A 16,601-nucleotide genomic window follows, 5' to 3' on the forward strand; every position below is an offset into this window, starting at 1 on the left:
TTCAAGAATCACCGGGTGCTTCAGGGTGAAAAAGAGAGACTGTTTTGTGAAGCTGGAGCATGTGAACTCACAAGACAGGCTATTATGATTGAGGAGCCACAGACCAACATTTTCTTGACAGTCCTGCATGATTTTTAGGAGACATGCAAACAACTTCAACCCCATATCTCTCTAAAGCCCAACCATGAACTCTAGCTCTGCATCCTGGTGACAACCAACCATCCATAATTATTCTGTTTTTCTTAATATATTACTGTTAACTTAAATCAAATTTTTTCAATTCTTTTTTTTTCTTCATTGTGTGTATTTGCTGTGTACACTTGCAATTAATCTGTACTCGGCTGATATTTGATATCTGTATTTGAGCCATGTCTCACTTTATCCTTTTTCAAAACTAAATAAACAATGCATTGCAAAAACAACCAGAGGACTTTGTCTGTGACTGTTCTTAATGCAATCTATGTTGCTCTATTTGCCATGCCAATAATGCCGTTGTCTCTTAACAGATGAAGAACTTCACGAATGTTGAGTTTTCAGACAGTGCTATGGAGGTTGTGCAATCTTCATGGGTGGACAGATCTACAGGGGTATGCAGTTGTATAGATTTCTTTTTCTTCACAATTTCTTTTACCATTCTAAATGTTCTCCTCGCCAAATTGTAAGAAATTATCTGAAATGAAGTACCTTTTGTACAGGTGACCTATTGCTGCTATACTATATATAAATACATAATAATAGTTTTCTCTCTATGGAAATACTGCTTTGTTCTGCTACTGGCTCACAAAAACGTTGTTCTCTTAACATAGAGTCCTACACCAAAGTCATGAAAAAATGTCAGCAGCTGATGGACACTTTCAGCATGGAGACAGAAGACGATGTGAGCATCCACAAAAGGCAGTGTAGACGCCCAAGGAGGTTCATGACGGATTGTTCAAGTGATGGTAAGACCTTAAGTACAGACTACATTATTTACACAATTCAAATATTCTTTTTGCAATCAGTGCAAATTGTATGGTCTTTTATTTCAGATGAATCCGTTCCACAAGCAAGAAAGCATTCCAGGATGGAGCGTGTGTCTGGAAGCCCTGTCTGGAAGTTAACATCTTTGCATGCATTTAAGAAACCAGAGTCATTTTTCCTACCATGTACTGTAACTACTGACATTCAACTTGGTGCATATCATGTGACTGTTCTGATGTGTTTTTTTTTTTTTTAGCGATTGTCTAATGTAACAGCATAGGTTCATCTTTTGCAATGGCATGTGCAAGAAACCTAAGATAAATGAACTGACCAATATTCATATCTACTTTCTTTTTAGATGAGTCAGCACCACACAGGAAAAGAGCCGGTCGTCCAGAGCTGGATGGGTCTATTGTAGTGCAAGCTCGGCCTTCCGCTTCATCTTGGGACCCAGTTGAAGGTACAGTGGCTTTGAATTTTCCATTTCCAATTAAATACAATTTCATGACAAGGTACTTGAGAGTAACATAACTTTTTGTTGTTGTTGTGAACAGCAGAACTCATTACACAGGGGGAGGTGGCTCAGCCATGGAGACGGACATGAGAGGTAGGAAGACTCACTTAAGTTGTTCACATATGCAAGTTAATGATGTATAACAACTAAAACTAACACCATTAATTTTTCCATAGCTATGAGGATGTCCTCATGGCACAGTGGATGGACGCATTTGAGCAGCAGCGTGGAGGACTTGATTGGGCAAGGGCTGAAGTTTGCCCCACTCAGACAGTAAATTGAATTTTTTCTATGTGATGTTCATAATAATCAAAGGAATGGAAAAACTATCAATATTTGTGATCAGAAAAAAACAGGGTTGTTAGTAAGGCAATTTGTCTTGCTTTTGTCAACATGTTCATTCTTAGAATGACATATCAAACTTTTGTTTCTTTCTTTTTAGGCCAGCTGAGAAGGACTGAGCCTTTAAAACCAACATCAACGCCATCCTTAAAAAGGCTCAGCAGAGGATGTACTGCCTACGGCAACTGCGGAAGCATGGCCTACCACAACAGCTGTTGGTCATCTTCTACACTGCTGCCATCCTCCTGCCTCCTCCCCTCTGGCAGGCGCTACAGATCCCTGCACACATAAACAACCAGACAGAAGAACAGCTTCTTTCCCACTGCTATCACTCTCCTGAAATGCTGATCAGTGGGGTCATCCCCACTTTGGCCATTCAACTACACGTTACATACTTTATCATTCCAATATGCATCTTGCACACTACATTTGCACTATTACTTTGCACTCTACATCCTCCGTGTGTACTTGTGTTGATATTGTGTCTTATTTGTATAGTTGTATTTTTTTATTCTGATTCTTATATATGTGTGTGTGTGTATATATATATATGTGTATGTATGTATGTATGTATATATATGTGTATGTATGTATGTATATATATGTGTATGTATGTATGTATGTATGTATATATATATATATATATATATATATATATATATATATATATATAGTAGGCCTTTTATATTTTTTTGAAATGGTAACGTTCGAAAATCGGGACCTGTACATGAATCAATAATAATTCTTTTCCAGAGTGAAGGTGGAAGGTAAGGAAGCTTTTAGGTGAAAAGAACATAGCGAGGCGACTGGTGTTGTTTTTGGTACCACGTAATATATCATCAATTTGGCAAACGACATTTGAAAGTTTGCCACTGCCTTGATACCCCAAGGAGCAACACTGCTGCATTCTGTATTAGCCTACTGCTCTAATTTATCTAAACCTGTGTTGCTACGTGTCTAGGTTACTCAGCAATCATTGTTGCTAAAGAACTTTTCGAAGTTTCTAAGTCAAATTTTAAACTAATTTATTTTGCATAATAAAAACTCTTCATTATGCCACGACAGCAGGAACTGAACCTGTGTCATTGGATTGATAGTCCTTAGCGTTACCTCTTCTCTACATCTCCTTGCCTATACTTAGAGTGTTTTTGAACAATGTTTTCTAAGAACAGCCTGATCTAAAACATAAACCTGCTTGACTCCAAATGCCTCTTGGTTATGAGTAGCATAGGCTATGGCAGGTTATTGGTCATACACTTTACTTATTCAAAGGAAATTGATAGCCAGTTGCCACGTAGCAGTAGAAGGCTGCATTTCCTGCTGCAGTTTGTTCAAACCAATTGAACACACATAAATTCAAACATATACTATATAGCCTAGTTCTAATTCATTTATTTAATTTTCAGTCATGTCATGCAATATGCATGTGTCCATTCTGGCTCTGTTGTCCTATAATAATTGTTGTAAGCTTTGTTCGGCTGTGTGAAGTTCATAGCCGCTGTCATTTCTGAAAACCCTGAATTCCTTGCTGGATGGGTTTGAAGAGCTCGGTGTGGAAAGCAGGGCAGACCTTGTTTTGGTAAAAGAGAAGGACCTGGAGAAATTCCTCAGACCAATCCAGTGTCGAAAATTGCTAAGTGTTTTTATGAATGAAGGTAAATCCATATTTTGATGCCATGGGTTGAACAAACACAAAACACTAAGTCTTTGTAGAATTTGTATCTTCACCTAAGCATTAGAGGTGCTAATGGACAGTTGACAATTTCTTGTCCTCTCACTTGTTCCTTGACTTCCGGTGCTTGAAATAGAATGTGGTTCTGTAGCCTCTCCACACCTCCCAAGTAGTCCATGTCGGCCGTCATTGGGTTCCCAAAGCTCTCTGAACTCTTTATCTTCACCCAAACTACCTGGCAGGTCATGGTACACAGACTTCCATGTCAAGTGGGACCAGATGTTAGCACCAATTCGAATGGCAGTGGACAATCAAACAAGACCATTACCAGGGGACAGACAAGCTATGTTGAAGGCAGTGGTGGACCAGATGCTTGAGCATGATCAGAACCCAACCAGAGCAACATGTCACAGCATTGTCCGGGGTATTGTAAGGGATTATCCCAAAAGTTTTGCTGATGTTGGTAGAAAGTGAGACATTCTTGGAGATGGCTGTCACTCTCTTCTTCAGCAGATTCAAACAAGAGTGGAATATAAAAATAGAAACAATACTCTTGCACAGCGACGCAGAAAGAAAAGGCCCAGCACCGGGGTGGCAGAGGAAGCTGGAGTGATGGCAAGAGGCCCTGCGGATCGGTACAGATGCATGAGGTGGTGTCCTGCAGAACTTCCTGCTGGAGAGACCGAGGCAACCTTAGATGAAATGAAAAGGCAGCTGTGTAACATCTACTCAGAGGAAGGGATGGGCGGGGCAGGGAGAGCTGAACCTTTGATGGAGAAGAAATACCTCATCCAGCAGCGGTACCTTAACAGCTTGCCTGCACTTGCCATTTCAGAGATTAAGGAAGTTTGGCCTTTTCTTTTCTCACAGAGAGACTTTAGTCTGCTGACAGATATCTCCATCCTCATTAAGTTGCAAGAGGCCCTAAACAACAGAGGCAGTACACTTATTCGGTTCTGCCAGGAACTCAAACATCATCCACAGATTGAAGACGTCCGGACTTTAAAGAGCCAAAGAATGGCTCTTTAAAGAAAGAATTGAGACTGATGTAAGTTGTATATAAAATATTTTTAAAAAGCAGTTAGTGATTACACTAGATAGATAGTATACATAACATTCTCTCTGATTACCGTCTGTCAGGAGACCAGTGGACTGTCTTTTATGTATTTGAATCTGCTACCATAAATATATGTTACAGTTAAGGTTTATTTTACAGCCGTGTGCCACAGCCGCTGATGTTCAGAGAACAGTGAGGCCGGTTACACATTGGATGCGTCGCGCGAGCGTGTCAGCTGCGTGGCGTGTCCGTTTATATTTCGGCTCCCATGTTAACAGGTTAGAGCTTACACACTGCCTGGGCGTCGAAAACACTATTTTGCCATCAATACTGCCGACGTTGTCTTTGCTGTAATCAAATCAGGTTATATTTATGTTTAACATGGTATTTCATTTTATCAATGGGAAACGTACATGTATACAGACAAGGCTAGCAGCAGCATCACCGAGTCAGACACTTTTCTGGTGTGTAAAGACAGAAAAATCCACGCAGCCGCCACGCAGCTGACACGCAACAGAAACGCCACGCGTTGTCTTGTCTTAACATTTTTCTCAATAATGGATGCCTTTTTATAATTCTGATCTTTTAACAAATAGTGGTAGTAGTTGTATACAGTCAGTGGCTGCAGAGATTTCAGAGCTCTATGTCCAAGCACATTAACAGAGAGGCGAAGGGAAGGAAAAGATGTGGTAGAAAAAAGTGTACAAGCAAAAGGGATAACCGCACCCTGGAGTGGATTGTGAAACAAAACCCATTCAAAAATGTGGGGGAGATTCACAAAGAGTGGACTGCAGCTGGAGTCGGTGCTTCAAGAACCACCACGCACAGACGTAAGCAAGACCTGGGTTTCAGCTGTCGCATTCCTTGTGTCAAGCCACTCCTGAACAAGACACAGCGTCAGAAGCGTCTCGCCTGGGCTAAAGACAAAAAGGACTGGACTGCATTGTAAATTTTGCATTTCCTTTGGAAATCAAGGTCCCAGAGTCTGGAGGAAGAGAGGAGAGGCACAGAATCCACGTTGCTTGAACCAGTGTAAAGTTTTCACAGTCAGTTTGGGGTGCCTTGTCATCTGCTGGTGTTGGTCCACTGTGTTTTCTGAGGTCCAGGGTCAACGCAGCCGTCTACCAGGAAGTTTTATTTATATTTTAAAATATATATATATATATATAAAATGCCTTTAATGCATCTGTCACAAAGTATAAGAATAAGATAAAAACAACTTCAACGCAACACAACTTCAGCATCCAGCCTTCTTCAGGAAGTTAAACAGTGTTTTTTTTTTTTTTTTTTTAATATGGAGGACTTGTTGGGTTTTTGATAGCCAGTTGGGAGTTTTTCTGGCCTTATCCAGTGTTTACAGCCAAGCAGAATGGTCCACCAGTGATTATGGAGACACTGCTCTGCTCAGCAGAGGTGGAAAGTAACTTAGTACATTTACTCAAGTAGTGTACTTGAGTATTATTTTGAGGTCCTTGTACTTTACTTGACTATTTCTAATTTCTGCTACTTTATACTTCTTCTCCACTACATCAAATATGACAAATATTGTACTTTTTACTGCAATCCATAATGTAACATATACAATATAATGTTACATAATTCAAATGAACCCTGCCTCTACCTACAACATTAAAGTGATGAACACATTAATGCATGAATAATGTGAAAACCAATATATATAATTCTGAAATGGGCCATTCTGCATTATGAGTATTTTTGCTTTTGGCACTTAAGGTATACTTTGATCTTTTACTTTTAATTAAGTCACATTTTGAATGTAGAACTTTGACTTGTAACAGAGTATATCTACAGTGTGGTATTGTTACTTTTGCTAGTAAAAATCGGAGTACTTCTTCCAGCACTTTTGCTTTGTTAGTTCAGACTGGAACCCCGACAGTGAGAGCAGCGACAGAAAGGCACCAGCTTTACTGCTCAATCTATGACCCACAAGTCAAGACAGATTATGTCTGATTAGATCGCTGATGGTGTGTCTGACCTACAATATTCTGTATTCCCACTGCCATCTCCCTTGGCAAAGGTTTCCATGGAAACAAGCCCTGGGCTTCTCTAATTTGCTGTTTTGCAACCCTCACTCATCTGGAGGCAGGCTGGATTCCTTTTTTTCAGGCCCATATCCTTCTGCTCTATTTCCTCACGGAGCCCTGTCTGTCTGTCTCTCTCTCTCTCTCTCTCTCTCTCTCTCTCTCTCTCTCTCTCTCTCTCTTTCCCCCTCGCTCACTGCCAGTATTACCTACTCTCCCTCATTTTCTTCATCCACTCCAGTCTGAGCTATTTAGAAATCTCTGTGGACATGTCAGATAACATGACGTATACAGAAGGAAAATTGCAATGAGAATGAGGTCCTCTTAGCAGTATTGTGTTTGTTAACAACAAAATCTAGTCAGAACCAGTTTCCACAAGCATATCTCAAGAAATCCACACAGATCTTGCAAGGCGCCTACTTTAGTTATTCAACAGATGATTCTGCAATTTTACATATACATTTGAGTGAACCTTGTCTGTATTCTGTATCGTATGATCGGGTCCCCCCCTTAATAGAAAAACTACATGTGACCACATGTTCAAAAACACGTGATCACATGTGCAAACCACATGTGGTGACGTGTGAAAACATTAAAATTGTGTTAAATAAGCGGAACATGTGGAAACGTGGTTTTGGAACACTTTCATGGTTTAATGTGTGAAGCCCATGTAAATTCCCATATGAAACCCATGGGATAACATGTGAAACCCGTGTACATTCCAGCCCAGTCTCATGGCAGTTCGTGAAATGGTCACGTTATTGAATCTATTGATTTGAATTTTAAGGTAATGTATTTCAATGGGAAGCATATTTCGTGATCACAGAACGATTACGGTAGCGAGTAGTATTGATAAGGCGAAAATCCGCGTACTGAGGTTGGTCGGAGTGATGGATGGGTCAAACAACACAGGACACATTCACAATTTTTAAAAGCACATTTGTATCCTTGATGGAGAGGTTTCCATACCAGCAGATGATAGAAAATGTCAGGACAGACTCAATCAAAGCTCTGTAGAACAAAGTCATTAATGTTTTGTCCACCTGGAATTTAGCAAGTTTCCTGAGTGCAAAGAGTTTTGATTTGGCAATTATTTCACCAAGTGACAGTTAACCTCGCACTGCAACTGCATTACGCCTTGCATCATGGCAGGAAAATCAAAGAGAAACGAGAAAATATCAAGTATAACTTCAGCTAGCATCCCAGTTATACCTGCTGCTGCTGCTAACCGTGCGACGGGATCTCCAGCTAACGTTAGCAACACGGAGCTGCCCAGTGATTTGAAGAATCTCCACTCTGTAGTACTCATCGATATGAAGGCAGTGGTTGACGCCACTCTGGCACCTGTCAATAACTCCCTGTGTGCAATACAATCCACCTGGGAAACCCACAGTCAACGGATCACCTCTGTCGAGACCGACTACGGTGACAGAGTTGTGGAATTGGAGGGCACCTGTGCTAAACTGAAAAAGGAGAACGCTCAGCAGGCTGACAAAGTGGATGACCTGGAGAATCGCTTTCGTAGAGCTAACTTGAGAGTGATCGGCATCCCAGAGTTGGAAGGCTCAGATCCCATAAAATTCACGACCAACGTTTTTCTCGATCTTTTCTGTGCCGACTTCTTTCCCTCACCATTCACTGGACCGCACTCGCAAGCTGGGGAGAGGAAATGTCATGGGTGGAAACAATGCTAGACCCAGGGCTTTTATTGTGCTTTTTCACAACTACCAGGACAAGGAGCGTGTTTTCAGGAAAAGAGGGGCGGACCTGCGTTTTTTTGCAATTTTGATGGACAAACTTTGTATTTTGACTCTCCCTCTGCCGTTTTTTTAATCCCCTGCTGGCTAACAGGGGACTTGCTCGTTATGTAAGTAAAATGGACCACTTTCTCCCTTGTGGGGGGAGGGGCTGGAGACCGTTTGGGCTTTAGCAGAAAGGGGGGGGAGGGACTGAGAAGTTGTTGATGTTGAAATTCTTTGGCCTAAGTACTGGATCTTCACAATCCTACCTACAGCACCTTTAAGAGGCCACGTTCTTAGTGTTCAGAGTAGCCTATAGTTCTGACATAGGTTAATGTTAGTGATAAGGTGAATGCACCGGTGGTATGTCAGTAAATACCTGCGTCTCTCTTTGTTTGGGAAAGAGAACCTAGGATGGGAATGGGGTTATTTTGGTGACTGTTTTGGGTTTTATTTGTATTTATTCATATTTGTTTCACTTTTGTCATTGTTTTGTTGTATTTCTCTTCTGGTCACTCGGTGCATGCGCTAAGTTCACAATTCCACTGTACAAGGGACCTTGCTTTTGGAACACATACTATCAGCCCACTCAATCTTAACCCAAAACATGGCTTCTATTCTTAATAAATCTGGTAGTAGGAGGGACAAGTTAGTTAGACTGATCTCATGGAATGTTAAATCAATGAATGATATGGATCAGTCAGGTGTTTCATTCTAACTTTAATGCAAAGGCGAGAGGTGCTGCGACCCAAATGGCAGTTATGTAATTGTTACAGTGTCACGATCTGTCAAGCGTGTGGCGAGGCTTGGATCCAAATGCAGTTTAGAAGTAATTTATTAAAACAAAAACAGTCTTACACAAAATGTCCTCCGGAAGGTAGCCAGGCAGGAAACAAACGAAACACGGAATCTGACATACAGAAACAGCACGCAACAAAATACAATGATCCGACAAGAGACAAGGACAGAACAGGAACTAAATACACCAGGTAACGAGGAGTAACACTGGACAGGTGACACAACAGGTGAAACAAATCAGGGTCGGGCAGAACAATCAAAAAGGCGGGAAGAAAGCTAGACAAGACAAGGGTGACAAGACAGACTACAAAATAAAACAGGAAACAGAACATAACAGAAAAACAAGACAACCACAATAAGACAGAAAAATACCAAACATCTGACATACAGGCACTTTATTCCAAACCCCAAGGCTCCTCATCAACGTTTACGCTCCTAACTGGGACAATGTTGATTTCATGAACAGGATCTTATCCTCTCTAACAAACCTGAATACACTTCATCTTATGTTTGGCGGAGATCTCAATTGTGTTGTAGACCTAGTTTTGGACCGCTTTGCCCCAAGACCCTCACCGCTCTCCAAGACGTCCAGGTCTTTAACAAACTTTATGGAAGAAAACGGGTGTGTGAACCCATTCTCTTTCTTTTTACATGTGCATCACTCTTTCTCCAAAATAGATTTTTTTGTTTGTTGATAGAACCCTTTTACACTCTGTCCAATTAGTTGACTATTTGGCCATTGTGATCTCAGATCATGCACCATTACAGATGGATATTTCCTTTACTTTGAACGGAAAGGACCGCCCTCTCTGGAAATTTGACACTTTGCTACTTTCCGACAACAGTTTCTGTGAAAAAAATCTATACCTTCATGAAATACCTTCATACGTACTAACAAATCTGATTCAATATCTCATTCTCTGCTCTGGGAGATTTTAAAGGTTGTTCTGTGTGGTGAAATGATCTCCCACGTATCCCATGCAAACAGAATTCGGAAAAAAAACGGTTACAAGACCTTACAGATTATATTCTTCAACTTGACACTAATTATGCTACAGGCCCTTCTCCTGAGCTGTATAGGAGACTAGATTTACAGTCCGGAATTCAATCTATTATCCACAAAGGAAGCAGAAGGCTAATTGCTGCACTCCCGTGGCCTGTTATGAGTACGGGGACAACAATAGTCGCTACTTGCACACCAGCTTAAGCAAGCAACCTCTCGGCTGATTCCTCAGATACGGGATGGCACTAACAATATTGTCTCCAAGCCTCAGGACGTTAATAAGGTCTTTGAGTCTTTTTACACATATCTCTACAAATCTGAGCCTCCTTCCAATTGAAGGTGTATGGAAATCTTTTTTAAATGGCTTGGAATTCCCATCTATTGACCCGGAGTTGGCTAATGAGACAGGCCACTAGATGTTAGCGAGATCACAGAGGCTATCACATCTATGCAAAGTGGCAAGGCGCCAGGTCCATATGGCTATAGGGCAGTGTTTTATAGAAACTTTTTGACATACTTCCAAATCAGAAGGGACTTATATCTGGCATTTATCAAATGACTATGTGTCTGATTAAAGACAATGTTGCTAAGACAATATCTACGATGATGTAATTACAGGATTATTAAACTGGATAAGCAAACCGAATACAGACGAGTGAGGTCAGAGGAATCTAATAACACACAAAAAAATGACCTGCTGGCACAGAATTGGGAAACAATATATAAAGAAAAAGATTAACAATGCAAATGAAACATTCTTAAAAAAATGTTAGTCCATATGACAAAAAATTGTCCAATAAAAGAATATAGTGGGAAATTAAGGTAACACAAAGGGGATACAGAATGCATGCAAAGACAAAAATACATTCTATAGAGATTTCATTAGACAGAGAACTAAAGAGGCAGAAATTAAATATATATAAATATAAAAATAGGTTAACTCATTATTAGGACATGTAAGAGAGTATTATGAGAAAATATTAAATGATAACAAAAACGATGCCAAATAAATATGGAATATAGTGAACAGAATTATAAGAAATAGTCCTAAACAAATAGGTTTTCCTGCATAAGTATTTTATTGATAAGGATAATGGAAATTATAATAGGGAGGATGTGGCTAACAGCTTTAATAAATTCTTTGTGAATGTTGGACCTGACCTAGCAGGAAAAATCCCTGGTACTTCTGTTGGAAGTACTAGGAAATTTGGACACATTGATAGAAAGAAATCCCAGCTCAATATTTCTCAAGTCAGTGGATGAGAAAGAAATGCTGGATATTGTGAAAAATTTAAGAAGAAAAAGTTATTTCAATGACATTGATAGTGAAAAAAGGTTATTGAGGGGATATCAAAGCCATTAATATACATATATAACTCATCATTCCCAAATAAAAATTAAAATAGCTAAAGTCATACATTTGTATAAAAATGGGAGCAAACACCACTTCACAAACTACAGACCTGTCTCTTTACTTCCACAATTCTCCAAAATTCTAGAAAAAAACTGTTCAACAACAGAAAAACTCAAATTACTCACAGACAGTCAGTATGGATTCAGAGCAAACAGATTTAAATCAATGGCAATTATAATTTACTTGAAGAAATCACACCCACCATAGATTTAAAAAGATATGCAATAGGGGTATTCGTTGATCTCAAAAAAGCTTTTGATACGATCAACCATTACATATTAAAAAACAACTAGAAATGTATGGTATCAGGGGGATAGTTTTAAACTGGGTTAAGAGTTATCTTAATAAGAGACAGCAGTTTGTGAAGATGGGCAACTGCAGCTGAGTATGTTTAGACATTGCTTGTGGCATCCCCCAGGGGTCAGTGTTAGGCCCAAAACGGTTTATTTTGTATATCAATGATATATGCAATGTTTCCAAGTTGTTGAAGTTGGTGTTGTTTGCAGACTTTACAAATATATTCTATTCAGGTGAAAATGTACAGCAACTAATAGAGGCTATCACTAAGTTAATGAACAAATTAAAAATATGGTTTGATAGCAATAAATTATTAAACTTGAAAACAAAAATAATACTATTTGGTAACTGTAATATAAATATACAGGCGAATTTACAAATGGATGGGGTTGAAATTGAAAGAGTTCATGATAATAAATTTCGTGGGGTAATCATAGATGACAAAATCAGTTGGAAACCACACACTAAACACATACAAACCAAACTGTCAAGATCAATTTCTGTTACGATGTGTTCCTAGTCTGGACCCCAGAAGCAGATTCAGACACAATGGATTGTAGTAAGAAGTTTTATTTTATCTCAGTACTTGCAAGTAAGAGAGTTAAACAAGGTGGTGAGGTGATAATCCTGGTGAAAGCAGATGGTGTCTGGTGGTGGGAAATTTGTGGCAGGCAATGGCAGAGGATCAGCAGGAAGGTAGGCTCAGTTTGGGCAGGCGCTGGAGACGGAAAAGCCACAGGTGAGGTTATTTTCAACATTGGGTCAAAGTAAATTGTTCACTGGAGTTTTTAGACCTGTAGCGTTACCACATGGAGAGCAGAAAATAATCTGGCAATGAGTGAGTGGAAGGCCGGGTTTCTTGTACTGAGCTTGATTGGAAATGGAAGTCAGGTGTGCCTGGTAATGCCTGTAGAGCCACGCCCCTGCTGATGAGCACGCACACACACACACGAACACACACACACACACACAACACCACACCACACCACACACACGGGAGGAGACACAGGTAAAGACAGACAGGGAAACAAACAGGAAAACACAGGGGAATCCAGAGTTCACAGACCAGGCTGTGACAATTTCAGTATTAAACAACGTAAAGCAGGTTCTGGAGGGGTGGTGGTGTTCCATGTCAGACCGGGGGGGTCAAAATAATTCCTTCGTTAATAATTTGTTACACAGAACTTTAGTATATTAAATATTAATCACAAAATGATTCACACCTTCACAAAATCCACACGCACAACCCAAAATCGTGTGTCCTTCACTTCCTGTAAATGTCATATGCAATAATGATTAGTTATGAATAGACAGACGATAACTATTAGTATCAGAATAATATTACCTTTAGCTTTAAGTCACTGACACCCAGGGTGGTGGATGCAGCCTTAAAGGACAATTCCGGCGCAACACAAACCTAGGGGTTATTAACAGATGTGTACCCACTCTGTCGCTCTCTGGGACATGTTTTCATGCTAATTGAATGTGTTTGTAGCTTGAAAGACGCTAGCGCGGACCGCTGATTAGCTTAGTAGCTTAGTAACGCTAGTATTCGGGGCACAGGGAAAGTAAAAACAAATCGCTATTTATACCACTAAAACGGCTCAAAATATCACCAAACTTCAATGGTAGCATAATGAGGGTCCCTAAATGTTAACCGAAGCATTGAGAACATTGTAAGTGTACAGTCAGTTTATTGAAAAAATACATTATAAAGACACTTGCGTTCATGTTTACATGCCGCTGCCATCTTGAAAACCATGCGTGGCCAAGCTTCCATGTTTCCTGGGATGATCTTGTTTTCATGGAGACAGACGCGGTGTGCACAGAGGGGAGGGGCTGTGTGTGTGTGTGTGTGTGTGTGTGTGTGTGTGCATAGACAGAATATAGAGTAGACGACACATCGACTTCCTACAGGCGCTGACGAGCTGTGGGGCCGCCATCTTGGACCGGTCACCCGCTCCACTCAGTATAATCCGTTTGGCAGGTGCAATGAGCTGTCAGCGCATTTAATTAATCATACCTCACTGAATACCAAACAGATTTTCATGTGGGTTTTTTTGCTGCAAAGGTCATATAATCCTGGACCTGGCCTGTAGACCCGTTCGCAATTTGGTGTTGGGGGAATTTCTCACTTGAACTGAGTTAGTGGGTCCCTAGATATGAAAAATCACTGAGGTGCTCGTCCACCATAGTGCCACGAATTACGCAATGGTCAAATCAAATATGGCCGCCATCGGATGATGATGAAAATCCAACTTCTTTGTTTCTGAATGTTTATACACATGTAATACCCCTATTTAGACTAATTATGGTATGTGGAATTCATTTCTGCCATTGATATGATCATATTGGGTGATTTTGACCTTGAAAGGTCATGGTCAAGGTCGTTTTCCTAATAAAAAATTCTAATTTACAGTCTGCCCTTATACTGTGTATTTGTACAACACTAGACAGAGTTCACAGAAAATAAGAGGACAAGGTTTAACATTTCTTGTATTTTACCAGGAGTATCAAAAGATTTCCAAGGTTTCTAAAGTTTTCATCTCACTATTTAGCATCACACCACTTGAGCTTTACACATATACATGAGAACTAACTTAATTTTACAGTCTGCCCTTATACTGTGTACTGTATTTGTACAGCATTGGACAGAGTTCACAGAAAAAAGAAGACAAGGTTTGACTGTTCTTGTATTTTACCAGAAGTAGTCAAATTTACAGGATTTCCAAAGTTTCTAAAGTTTTCGTCTCACTATTGAGTATCAAACATATTGATCAACATGGCGCATTCTAAAATACCTGGCCCCAAAAGCTTGAATTTGTTTGCTTCAATGGCAGATCAAGACAATCTTAATCAAAGGTTATGCATCATCTGTCAAGAAGATAATAAATTGCCTGTAACAAGTGAAAAGACAGGACGTGAGCGAATCAAACAAGCTGCTAAAATCCGTAATGATGTGGTTACAAATCGTATCAAAACTCTGATGGGGGATGATGATGAGGATAATGATATCAGCATGTTTGTTTACCATAATACCAACAAATGCTACAAGTTATACACTCATTCTCGCAAACTGACATCTATTGAGAAGAAAAGAATTGAAGAATCTAAGGTGTGTGATACAGAAGACGAGGCTTCTACAAGTGTTAAATTCATGACAACCTTACGGAGAAGTGTTACACCTTGTGTGACAAGTACAGAATGTGTGAGTATGATAGTGCGAAGAAACTCATTGCTGCAGCAAAGCATAACCAAGATGTAGTTTTCACACAAATTGCAGATCAGCTGAAGGATGACGAAGATAGCTCTATTAAATCAGTCATATCAGCTGATTTATTTTGCCACAATCTCTGTCGCCAGAACTACATGCGGAAATATGAACGTGGCATCAAAGCCAAAGCACTAGAGAAACCGGCCTTTACCAACATCAAGCAAGTGCAGTTTGCTCGTGCTCTTTCATATATTGACAAGCTTTTGGTGAAGGGAGAGTGTTGCACTGTGAGTGATATTGTGGAGTTTGCATTGAGCCTGTTGGAAGAGGCGAGGTGCTTACAAGTACCTTCTAGACCCTGATATGAAACAGCTGATCCTTAATCACTACGGAGAATTGGTCACATTCGCTCCCAACAGTAGGATGAATGAATCTGACATGTTTTTCTCATCTGGCATTAACGCTACTGACTTGGCCATCAAGCTGAAGAATCAGGACATAATGAGAGAGGCAGGCACCAAGTTGAGAGAAGTGCTCTTGGATGTTGATTTTGGTCTGCAAGACATCTTCTGTGACAATACTGACTTGAAAGCATCATGGGAGACAACAATGATGCCAGCACCTCTTCTTACGTTCTTAGCAGCTCTGTTCAAGGTCCCCGAGCACACATTATTTAGAAGCAGTGCTAGAGACCTAGAGGAGCTTCTCCAGCCTCTACAGGATGAGGACAATCAGCCAGCAGCAGAGGAACTGCTATCACAGCAGCAATATTCCACAAAGGGAGAGGATAATGGACAGTCCACACGGGGGGGGGGGGGGGATAAGGGCAGCCAGCTGGCAGAGGATCAGCCACAGCAGCAACAGCCCACACATGGAGAAGAGCCTCTAGTGAGAGAACAGTCTCTACTAGAAGAAGAGGGGAAATGGGTGAGAGATCACAAGAGTACACAACTGCACTGTCTCTTCCAAATACTTGTGTATAGCATTCACAGTGGAGTAAAGCGAACACTGTTGCATATTATGCTTGGCCATGCCATTTATGCAAGAGATCGCAGCAAGAGCCTTCTCACAACTTTCAACAGGATTGGTTCATGTTCGAGCTACCAGACAATCAGATCTGCCCGCAATCTTCTCGCTAGCTATACTGTGAAATGCTCAGAAGATGGAGAGACACCCATACCAAGTACTTTTACAAGGGAGGATTATACTATGGCAGGCATAGACAACTCTGATTACGCTGATAAATCATCACTGTCTGGTACCAAGGGTTCACACTATGTAATACTGTTCTAAGACGCTACAGTGAACAGACCCCTTCATAAGCCTCCAGTATCAAGCACAGGATTAAGCCATGCTAATCCAATCCTGCGGACAAAGTTGCCATGCCAAGAGGTACCTCACCATGCCAAGCCAGTGGTTCGACCTGCCCTGCCACCAGACATGCTGCTGCATCCTGAAAACAAGAAAGCAACATTACTTGATGTTGCAACTGCCCAAAGTGTATCTGGAAAACGAGAATTCTTGATCAGTCTGATCTGCTGCGGTGCAC

General features: G+C 40.5%; 1 pseudogene; it reads left to right on the forward strand.

Moving 5' to 3' along the window:
* Nucleotides 1–565: 565 nt before the first annotated feature.
* LOC144520402 (uncharacterized) lies at nt 566–4,517 on the forward strand (annotated as a pseudogene).
* The last annotated feature ends 12,084 nt before the right edge of the window (nt 4,518–16,601 follow it).

Source organism: Sander vitreus, chromosome 7 (assembly GCF_031162955.1).
Source record: "Sander vitreus isolate 19-12246 chromosome 7, sanVit1, whole genome shotgun sequence".
Taxonomy (NCBI): domain Eukaryota; kingdom Metazoa; phylum Chordata; class Actinopteri; order Perciformes; family Percidae; genus Sander; species Sander vitreus.